General features: G+C 36.9%; 1 protein-coding gene across 2 annotated transcripts in view; it reads right to left on the reverse strand.

The window, feature by feature from the left end:
* Positions 1–10,913, reverse strand: part of Acvr2a (activin A receptor type 2A) — a 91,794-nt gene that overhangs the window by 78,129 nt on the left and 2,752 nt on the right. The window lies entirely within an intron of this gene.

Consider the following 10,913-nt stretch of genomic DNA (forward strand, 5'->3'; position numbering starts at 1 on the left):
GCATTAAACTCTACTAGCAGGTAACACAAAGTCTGGCAGCCAGTTCTTTTTCAAAACTATTTTACCTAAGGTAAAGGACATATAGAATGTCCTAAATTATTTAAAAAAGTGAAACTATACTTTTTGGGTGGAGGGCACTACTAAAGATAGCTAGCTTTACCTGCTTCATAAATAAACCAAACGGAACCAAGAAGAGGCAGCCACCATTATAGGTTTTAAATTTAGTAAAATGCCATGTCTCCACTGGTTTCACTATTGCCCACTACTGTTAATAGAAATTTTTTTCCTACCCAAGATGCTGCTGCTGAACTTCTGCTATAATAAAGGTGGTTTTCCTGCACCAAGCACACCCACCTCCAACAGTAGAGGCTTGAAATGTCTCCAAATAAAAATACCAAGCTCACTACCAAGTTAGAGACTACAGCCAGGAGTAAAACTATCAGCTCAAAGTATTAACTATTTATCCTTTCAGCCTTTATGTAAGATTTTCATCACCTGAAAGATAAATTTCTAAGAAGATAAATTTCTAAGATAAATTTCTAAAAATTAAGATAGGAAATGTAATTGTATTTTTACTTCTGAATCTTCCATCATCAATCAAACAGCACCTTACATGCTTAAACTAGTAAGGCAATAACATATTTGTTTTTAAAAAAAAAAAGTATTTGAAGAGAAAAGAAAGTTGAAGTAAATAAGAAGATAAAATAGCCAATGCACAAAATTCAAAGATACAAATCTATAACAAAAATTGCATAACTGCTACCCTGGATTTTAGCATCTCTTTTCTGGGTTTCTTTGTTCATTGAGACACTGTATTCAAAGACCTCATGTACATAAGCAGCCTGATTTGTGCTTGGTTTAAGTAATGACAAACTGAAAAAAAGTAAGGTGATTTTTAAAAGTACTAGAAGACTGGTAAGTGTAGACAAGCTTTAGAATATAACCAAATATTGTACAAAACTAGAAGGGACCTGGAACAGTCTCTCCAGCTTACACTGAGGCAGGCTGCTAGCTGGTCTCCTCCCTCTTCACTCCCACACACTTCCTGGTTATTTTTCAAACAGATGCCAAAAAATGATCTTACCATCTAAATCAAATCTAGTTTCTCCTTAAATCTTTTACTTGCCACTACCCTCTGTTTATTATTCCAACTCCTTCTCCTGTTACAGTCCTGTCTGATCTTACCCTTCCCTCTATCTTCAGTCGCTTCCCAGCATTTCTTCAGGCGACCAGTTGAATTTTATCTGCTGAACTTCCACTTTGTGCCAAGAACAGTGTTAAATCCCAGGGTATTATGATAAAGGAACATCACCCCTCCTCCACTGAGCTTGCTCTGTAGTAGGGGAATGGATAAATAAATAGGGAGATACATAAGGTAGACAGAGATGGTCACATTTGATGTGGGATAAAGTGTTAGCCTCTCTGTAGCTCTCAACTTCTGGCAGTACATACAGCAATGTGCAATTATTTGATTCATTTTGACTATGTACTTTACAACTGTAGCTCCACAGGGACATAATCATATCTATACTGCTCACTGTTGCACCAAGTTGAACATGGTGTTCAAAATTCATCTGTTAAATGAACAGTATCTTTATGATCCACTTTAATTTAGGAATGAGTAAAATGAGGTCTTAAGGTTGTTAAAGGTCAAGAGAGTCAGTAAAAAAGGAGTTTGAATGACATACTCTAAAGTTTTAGCCCAAAAGATTACACCACATTTAAAGTACTGATATTTTGTTTGTTTGGGATTTTTTGAGACAGGGTCTCATGTACCTCAGGCTGATCTCGAACTCACTGTGTAGTCAAGGATGACCTTGAACTTCTGGTCCTCCAACATCTAGTCCTGGGATTGCAAGCCTGTGTTAACACACCCTTTATGTAAGGAACTGAACCCAGAATTCCAGGAATGGCAGGCAAACATTTTACCAACTGAGCTACATCCCCAGCCTACAAAATACTGACTTTTAAAATGTGAATAACTGGGGACCTACGAAGATGGCTTAGTGGGTAACTCTTTGCCTTATAAGCATGAGGACCTGAGTTTGAATCCCTAGCACCCATACAAAAAGCCAGGCATGGCTGAGCATGCTTACAATCCCAACATTAGGAGGCAAAGACAGCCAGATCCAGAGAGCTCCCTAGCCAGCCAGCCTAGCTAAAACAAAACAGCATGCATTTGAGCATCTAGTTCGCTGAGAGACCCTGTCTCAAGGTAATAAAGAGAATAAAAATAGAGAAAGATACCCAAAGGCATGCTCTGGCATCCACATGCACATGCACTGGTAACACACACTCAAAAAACCAACCGGAAGGGCATAGCAATAGCCTAGTACTTGGTGGTAGAAGCAGGAGGATCAGAAGTTTCAGGCCATTCTCACAAGTTTTAGGCCAGCCTAGTCTACATGAGATCCTGTCTCAAAGGAAAAGGAAATTTGACCAACTGTTCCTTCAAAACTTAAGTAGCTTGGCACCTAAAAACAGACTTGAGAATCTTTTAAACTTCTATATAAAAAGTTTAAAAATACCTAAAATTTAAATGCATGTGTCCAAGAAAAATATTTTAAATTCCATCAGATAGATGAAGATTTATTCCAATGTTTTGTTTCTATTTTTTGATTTTCTGAGACAGGGTTTTTCTATATATAGGCCAAGCTAGCCTTGGTATTCACTATACAGTCCAGGCTGGCCTCAAACTCAACATAAATCTTCCTGCTCCAATATTATTCTTAATGCATGCTAGAACAAGAAGATTTTAAAGAAATCCTAGTAAAGAACCACAATATCTGAAGGTTCTCACTAATTCTAGCATCTCTCTGGCACTCTATACTATTTTCTTTGTATCAGTTTGAATAGTATTTCACATTAAACGATAATATGAACAATTTTTGAAGTATTTCCCAAGAAATGAACCTATATTTTAACATTATGTCCTTCTAAATTATACTCAGAGATAATTGACCAATGTGAATGCTACTCTGGAGTAGCTACTGGGTTATGTGCTATATTTCATTTAATACATCTTCGTTTAGAAGCTTAAAAATGTAATCTTGGAGTTTTAGAAACTTTCTAAGAGCCCCTGACTTACCCATTCCCCTTCCTCTTGAATTGTTTGATTAGAACAAGTTTGATTTACAACCTATAATCAAAAAGTTGTGAGCAACAGATTTTTTTTTCCTAATAACGTTATCAAGTTGGGTGGGGGGTGGGGTGGATCAGGGCTTACTTTGAAGACCAGAATGGCCCACAACTCACTATGTAGTGCAGGCTGGTCTTGATCTCACGGCAATCTTCCTACCTCTCAGCCTCTCAAGTGCTAGGATCACATGTGTGAGCTACCACACCAGCAGTATCATTTCTATCAAATATAAGTTTTAAAGTCAGTAATCCTAACTAGGAATGAGCTTTATCATTTATAAAGCTCCAAAATTTATAATAGTCAAATAAAATCAATATATATATCATTATATGAAGTCTAGTTCTAAAACAATCCACAGTCACATGTGCAGTCAGTCCTTCTAATCTAGAAACTATCTTCTTGCTTTATATGTATATGTTTCAGCAACATCAGGAAATAAAGTGATTCCCAGTATAACTCTAGACAAAGAAAAACCATTTTCTATAACATCCAAAAGCATGGGCAGAGAAACAGGCAGGCTTTAGGCATGAATAGCACACACCCACTTAGGCAAAGCAACTCAGTTTACTTCTGTAGAACAAACAGTATTGGTTACTACTATAAAGAAAATGCCTCACATAAATTTAGAATAGACAGTAGATCACCAATTGGAGATATGACAGAACTATTGAAATGTAACTACTACCTAAGTACAAACTGAGCTATTAATGCTCAAAATTATTTTACCAGACATTACATTAGAGACATAATCTCAGTGTCTGCCCCAAAAAAGAACATCAAATGTGGGGCTGGAGAGATGGCTCAGCGTTTAAGAGCAGGATGCTCTTGCAGAAGACCCAGGTTCGATTCCCAGCATCCACAGGGTGGCTAAAGAACCATCGCTAACTCCAGTTCCAGGGTATCTGATGCTGTCTTGTGACCTCCGCAGGCATTGCACGACACGGGTGCACAAAAAATGTGTATGTGTATGCATGTATTGCCTGCATGTAGGTAAGTGCACCTGTGTTGTGCCATGTCTGCAGAGGTCAGAAGAGGCTGTTGGATCCCCTGGAACTGGAGTTACAGACAGTTGTTAGCTGCCACGTGAATGCTGGGATTCAAACCTGGGTCTTCTTCAAGAACAACCAGTGTTCTTAACTGCTGAGCCATCTCTCCAGCCCCCAAATAAGTATTTTTTTAAAAAAAATAAATAAATAGGGGCTGGAGAGCTGGCTCAGCAGTTAAGAGCACTGACTGCTCTTGCAGAGGTCCCGGGTTTGATTCCCAGCACCCACATGGCGGCTGTGAACCATCCTTAATTCCAGTTCCAGGGGAATCTGAAGCCCTCTTCTGACCTCCGCAGCATTGTACGACATGGGTGCACTCACATACATGCAGGCAATATACTCATACACATAAAATAAAAATAAATAAAATATTTTAAAAATAAATGAGTAAATAAAAGAACACAAAATGTTGTGTTGTTGTGTACCCTTTTGTCTTTCTAACTCCACGTGTATATTTTCAGTCATGTTTATTGTTTAAATCCATATCTGTCTGGACATTTTATTTAGTCATTAAAATATCTCTATTTCCTTCTGGCTTGTTAGTTATTTACCAGTTTTATTTAGTAGTGTTGTATCTACCTTTGCTTCTGTGTCCTATACGCCACATACGTGGATTGGGGTGTTCAGCAAACTGTATCATGCACCCCTACCTTGCCTCAGTTTTTATTACTTCCACTTGGACTATCCCCTCAGCTGAAACGTTCCTACATCTTTAAGCAAGTATAAACCTTCTTCAGCACATCAATCCTTTCCTCAGAGGTCAAGATTCCTCTATCCCATTTTGGTTTCCAACCATGGTCAAGTTTACGCTCAAGTGTCATCAGCGTTTCTGATGTTCTTTTGTGCCTTTTCCTTTGCATTACCATAAATATCCTTTTTAACTTCCTAAAGTGTTACCCCCTCCCAAGTATCAGGATCTATTTCCTATAATAAGTCTTTCCTAAATGAAAAATTTCAAACTTCCCCAAATTACTATCTAATTCTATTTTAGCATCTTCCTAATATGTTTAATTTGTCCAACACGTCCAGAAGAAAGAAGAGCTCAGCACTGGTAGGTCCAAGTTCTCCCCCTGGGAGCAGTATTCTCTACACTCTACACACATTCTCTATTATAAAGTAATTTATGGCTATATCTTTCTGCATATTTTTGGTACATATTTCCATCTCATTTAGACAGTACAAGTAGAGAAAACAGGAGATCATTAAACCAGGTCAGTGTTTTAGAAGTTTACAATCTATTTGTTGGTTGCTCAATTAATGGGTCATATTCAACATTTTTAGATTAAGTTGAATATAAAAGGAAATTAAAATGTCTTTTTTATTTATAAGTAGAAGCAGTAAGTGTAAATAATTCATGAAATTTTATTCTGTATGTGTATCACATACACACAAGCATATAAACACAGAAACACAACCACATGGGAACTAAGTCATGAACAGAATATATAATTCTTTTGTGGATTATGGTTTTAAAAGTCTGAAATCCACTGAACTTGAAGATATCTAAGATCCTTTCTAAATCTATATAATTCAAATTATAAAAAGATTAATCTACGAATTAAAAACAATAAATTTAAAGTGAGAGCAAAACAATCACTAGCAAAACATTTTTTTTCTTAATGTCACTACTGTAATCTAATCCCAAAATTATAGTCACAAAGCTTTTAGAGGTCATCTAACCAAAGTTCATTACTTTGTAACATAAGAGGAAATCTATAGACCAGAGAAGTGAAACTATTTCATTACATTCATTCAATAAACATTTGCTGAAAACCTACTGTGTACCAGGTTCTAGACATGGGGTCTATGGATAGTCTTCAAAAAGTAAAGACAGGAATATAAACATCTATACTAGTTTAAAGTGGAAAGAAGCAAGTAAACATTTAGAGGAATTACGGAAATCAAGGTCACTTCGAAAGAATAAAAGAACAGAATGCAACTATCTCAATATGGGTTAGAGCAGAAAGTTTGTCTATAGGGCAACACTTCTCTGTCTTAAAAAATGACAGAAGGGGGCTGGACAGATGACTCAGCGGTTAAGAGCACTGCCTGCTCTTACAGAGGACAGATTCCCAGTATCCACATGGCGGCTAACAACTGTCCATAACTCCAGTTCCACAGGAATCTAGCCCATTCTTCTGACTTCCGAAAGCACTGCACAACACAGTTGCACTTACATACATTCAGGCAATACACTCATACACATTTAAAAAATAATAATAATAAATAAAATATTTTTTAAAAAGACAGGAGTTAGTTAGCCAGGTAAAGGATGAAGAAATAGCAGGTATAAAAGCACCACGTGGTGTATAGTAAGGCAACACATTCAGAAAACTGCATTTTGAGCTTCTATGACTGGAATACAGAACTCATCCTGAAGAAGAGCCTCAGCAAAATACTAGTGCTCAGGTGCCATTTAAGTATCAACTCACTCTCTGAGGTAGGCACTATTAACATCCCTATCTTGTAGGTAAGAAAACTGAGGTGCAGGAAAATGAAGTAAGTCTGACTGAAGTTTAGCTGTGAAGCCAGTATCTAAACCAAAGAAGGGCTACGGAGTGCATACTCCTAACCAAGAGGTTAGAAAAAACAGGCAAGAACTAAATGATGCCATTATGCCACAGGCCACTGCCAGTGAGGGAAAGCAAGAACAACATGTTCAGATGTGTTGACTGTCTTCTTATTTTTTGTTATGTATCTGTTTATTTATTGCTCTTTTGAGACAGGGTCTTACTATGTAGACCAGGTCAACATGACACTTGCAGAGATCCTCCAGCCTCTACCTCCCAAGTGCTGGGAATGCAAGCATGCACCACCTGACACAGCCTCAGATTTATTTTTTAATGGAAGCCATGTGGATTCGAAAAAAGTAGAAGCAGTGACAAAGAATTAAGTACTCTTAGCTGAAATTCAGGTGAGAGAAAATGGCAGATGAGCTAGACAGTGCTGGCACAAGAACCCAATTTTTTTTTTTTAATGGCGATCTGTTTATTTTGTTTATGGACTCATTTTGCTTAGTAAACAAGTTGGTTATGTATAATACAAAAGGATTAAAATCCATCCCTTGATTTCACAATGATTACATTCTAATGGGCACCTTAAAATTCCCACCAAGCAAAGTCTTCACCAGAGCATGCCAGCTGAGCACCCAGCTAGGGCAGATGAGCGTTATTCACATCACTTTATAGGTACTTGTCACTATGCCTACTGGTGACAGGCTGTGACCACATTTTTGTTCACTATCCAAGAACCTCCCAAATTTTTCTCCTAAGGCTACCAATCTAACAGTTCATGAAATTCAACCTCAACATAATTCCTTTAAGTCCCCCTAGATGTACTGGGTATATACAAAAGTGACTAACAGAAATCTAGTCAAAGACTGACGGAAAGTCAATTGGTATCTACAACAGTTTTCTTGCCTTCTTCCTCAACACACTATTCCTGGAACTTTCATCTTCAATACTCAATTTGAAATCAATGTTTTGTCTAGACAGGACTGTTATAACCTAACAGAATTACATCTACCAAAGAGAAGTCTAATGTGAGCCTATTAGTGGCAATAAATACACTCAGAAGTTTGGTCAAATTTTGGGCTTAAACAGACAGTGAGTAAGAAGAAGAAAGAATTTTTTAAAGACAGCAAAGAGTTAAGGAAAATCTGACTATGATAAAGAAAATAGGAGCAATCTGCAATACAAACCATTTGACTTTAGAGAGCAATACTGCTCCTAAATATGTGTGGTAGTCCAGAAACCGGCAAATGAAAGAAGAAGGGAAAGGCTGTCGGGCTTTAAGCATTCTAGACTCAATGTTTTCATTTAACCATGAGTGAGCCTCTTAATGTATCCTTGATGCTTACTTAGCAAGTGAGTCTGCTAGCAAGCAGGTATCCTATAGGGAAGTACAGAAGTGGGCAGAGGAGTTTTAGGAGGAATAGACAAAGAAGAGAAAAAAAGAACTATAATGAAAGGAATTGGAAAGAAGTAGCGAGTTTAACAATCCAAAGACTGAAGGTGTATAAGCAAAACCAGTGACTGCAGTATCAAATATTACCAACCATACCTAACTACAATCTGAGGAAGGCATGAAGAGAAAGCCAATCACTAATTTAAAAGATGAGAAATAAAAGTACTTGTAATATAAAAATTCGATAAAATAAAGTCTTAGAATGCAAAGGAGTAATTCGGAAATTTAAATTTTCATTTGCTATAATATTGTTCTGTGTCTTAAACTCAGCAAGTCTTGTGGACCAAGAAGGTGAAAATGTCAGGAGGAGGTTATGAGGAGGTGTGCACCAATGTGAAGCTGATTTGCATACTTGTTATGGGAATGACATCAGAATTTCTTTCTGAATGGTATAGTGTTACTCACTGTAAGAGTTTCACTGTAATTCTCAACTTAGTGGGCTGAGTTAACTTTCTTAAAAGTTCAAAACAAGGTAAGTATTTATTAACTATAACAAAGATTTGCCCTTAAAAAAGGCAAATGTCTCTAAGAGAGTACAGAAAATTACTTGCTATAACCTACATGAATGTAATGATAACCAAGATCCAGCTAATTATTCTCAAGAAAATTATACTAGAAGAAATCATTTTTTAAGGCAGACAAGAGATATCATTTTTGAAAACTATGAACCTTGAAATCATTCAGGGACTGCACGTCTTCATATCTATATGATACAAACTTGCAGGCATGCATATCCCACAGCCATACAGCGCAAGAATTTAAATAAGGATAAAAAGAAATATCATAAAGGTGAATATTACAGCAGAGAATACCAGATCAAAGCAAACACAAACTTGACACCCTGACCAATTATTCATCATGTTCATGAACATGAACAGTCTATCAAAGTAGACTATCAAAGCAGGTCACTGGAAAGTTTATTCATAAGTCAGCAAAATATTTCAAGTATAATAGAAGAAAATAATGTGCATAATCTCTTTCCTAATTTAATCACATCCTAAACTTAAAAGATAATCAGCACTAAAATCTACCTGATGACTTTATATCCATGCTCAGATGCCAAGGAGCTCAGAAAGTAACCGACTATCACTAGTAATAATCAGATATATAGAGACTAGAAAAGTATGTGGAAACATCTTAATGTCAATTGCATTGAAAATGAATTTTTCTGTATGAAACTATTTTAATAATGAAATGGAGATCTTTTTTAAAGGTTAAAACCTCATTTAACTTTACGTCTTAGAGGGTTTATACTGAGTACAATATTGTATAACTAATAATTCAACTGTAAACCTAAAAATTTACAGCCAATTCTGAAAAAGATGCATCTTAGTTCAGAAATTGTTATTGAATATGTCAATGCTGTTGTAATGAAATGCTTCTTCTAAGTGTGTGGTTATTAAATAATTAACAACAACAACAAAAAGATAATCAAAACTTGCACTACAGAGTCACATGGAGATCATCAATATCCTGCACTGGTAAAACTTAGATGACTGACCCTGAGGGGTGGGAGTGCACAGTTTTTTCAATAAATTCATGCTTTTAAAAATTAAGCGTTTAGGGGCCAGAGGGATGCTTAGCAGCTAAGAGCACTGGCTGCTCTTGCACAGGACCTGAGTTCAGGTCCCAGAACCCATGTGGCAGCTAACAACCTTCTGTAACTCCAGTTACAGGGGGTCCAACAGCCTCCACCGGCACTGCACACATGTGATACACTTACATACATGCAGGCAAAACACTCATATACAGAAAAAAATAACAGTTTAGAACAGAGTTTATCAGTGTCAGCACTGCCAGTATTTTGAGCCAGATGAGTCTTTGCTGTGGTAGGCTGTCCTGTGCACTGTGGATGGTTAGCAGCACTCCTGCCCTCCATCCACTAGGTGCCAGGAGCACCCCCTCCCCCAAAATGACAACCACAACTGTCTTCAAATGTCTCCTGGGGAGGAAAGACAAAAATCACCCCAGTTTCAGAACCACTCTCAGATTATAAACAGGAAAAAATTTCAAAATGAAATGGGGGAAGGAGAATTTGTTTTGGTTTTCCTCTTGTCTACATGCTTCAACATAGTATATTTGAATTTGATCACATACATTTAAGAGTTCTGCATTTTAAAAACAAAGCATTTAATATCTGTCATTTCTTAGCCAAAGTTCAGAGGCGTCCCAGAAGACTGTACTGTCAGCTTTCCCTCCAACCACAAGCAGAGTTGCCTAGTAGAACTGAAAAAAAGAAAAGTAACAGAGTTACTGTATCTTCATTTCCTCCTTCCTGAGTGTGCTGGCTATACTGCTCACAGCTCCCATATAATCCAAGGGATCCTCAACTTCAGAGCAATTCAAATGCCACAGGAGCTATATACAGTGTCCTAGGGAGATAAAGCTAAGTGCTGAGGGCAAGTATTAAATTCATCCTCTCATTTTAACAAAGTGTGAAAAAAGACAGAAATTAACCATGATACTTCAAAAAAATGAGAAGCAGATCTGTGTTTTGAAACAGAATCTAAAGAAGGATAAGAGGAATGAAAAAAATTCAAAATCAAAGGGAATCTGAAGGCATTCCAGGAGGAGGGCAAAACTTAAAATGTTTCTCCTGGAATGAGAGCAAGGAGGAAATTATACACTTGGCCATATCTTACAGAAATAGTCTGCATAATCAGTCTCCATAGCACATACCATGGGATGGAAACTGAAGAAGGAAAAAAAAAAAAAAATCAAAGCCCACAAAAAAAAAAAAAAAAAAAAAAAAAAAAACATTT

This window comes from Nannospalax galili, unplaced genomic scaffold (assembly GCF_000622305.1).
Source record: "Nannospalax galili isolate Female #2095 unplaced genomic scaffold, S.galili_v1.0 scaffold87, whole genome shotgun sequence".
In the NCBI taxonomy this organism is placed as follows: domain Eukaryota; kingdom Metazoa; phylum Chordata; class Mammalia; order Rodentia; family Spalacidae; genus Nannospalax; species Nannospalax galili.